The 676-nt window shown below is 50.6% G+C and overlaps 1 protein-coding gene across 1 annotated transcript in view; it reads left to right on the top strand.

Moving 5' to 3' along the window:
- The window catches only part of LOC119586192 (transcription factor EB-like), a gene marked incomplete at its 5' end in the record, with an annotated part of 127,344 nt that overhangs the window by 21,859 nt on the left and 104,809 nt on the right, over positions 1–676 (top strand).

The raw sequence follows: 676 nt of genomic DNA, 5'->3' as shown, positions 1-676 counted from the left end.
GGCGTGGCCATGAAGCCTACCCATCCCGGTAAGGCATTGCGATTACTGATAGGAGGTCCGGTATTAGTGGCTTTTATATAGACCTATATGTTTCCGGTCCTAATGTATTGCTTGCGGGAGGAGATGCGGAAGTTTGCAAGCCTAGTCGGGGAACTTTTGCTCTGAGCGTCATCTTTTTAAGGCAAGGTCGGGAGAACTTTCTTCTCGTTCTTGTTTTCGTAAACGCATAGAATATGGATTACCTGTTTTTTGTATTTGCTTCAGTATTTAGCAGTGCATTTAAATGTAATATAGCCGCCATGCCAGCCATAATAATGTTTTGCTTGAGGGCAGCTAAAGCATAAATATCCATCCCACTCAGGCCTAATACAAATGAAGTTGGTAAACTCGAGAGCCAAGAATTGGGATTCACAAGTTAGCTAATGACAGGGACGCCACATCCTCATCGCAGTGCCTTTAAAGGGGCTGCGGCTCGCTGCTGCCAGTCCTCATTTCTTAAAGGGGCTGCAGACCGCCCCTCGCCCCCACGCCAGGCGTCTTGGCCGTAAAGGGGCCCTCAGCCCTTTTTCTTGCAACCGCGCCTCAGGCAGTGCAAGGAGCTCTTGCCTTCCCTACAACCCGTGCCGTCGGTCTCACGTCCGCTCCCTTGTTGCAGGTGCGGCAAACGCGAGCACGA

This window comes from Penaeus monodon, chromosome 21 (assembly GCF_015228065.2).
Source record: "Penaeus monodon isolate SGIC_2016 chromosome 21, NSTDA_Pmon_1, whole genome shotgun sequence".
Taxonomy (NCBI): Eukaryota; Metazoa; Arthropoda; class Malacostraca; order Decapoda; family Penaeidae; genus Penaeus; species Penaeus monodon.
Note: the sequence above shows the minus strand (reverse complement) of the source record. Positions and strands in the feature narration are given on the sequence as shown.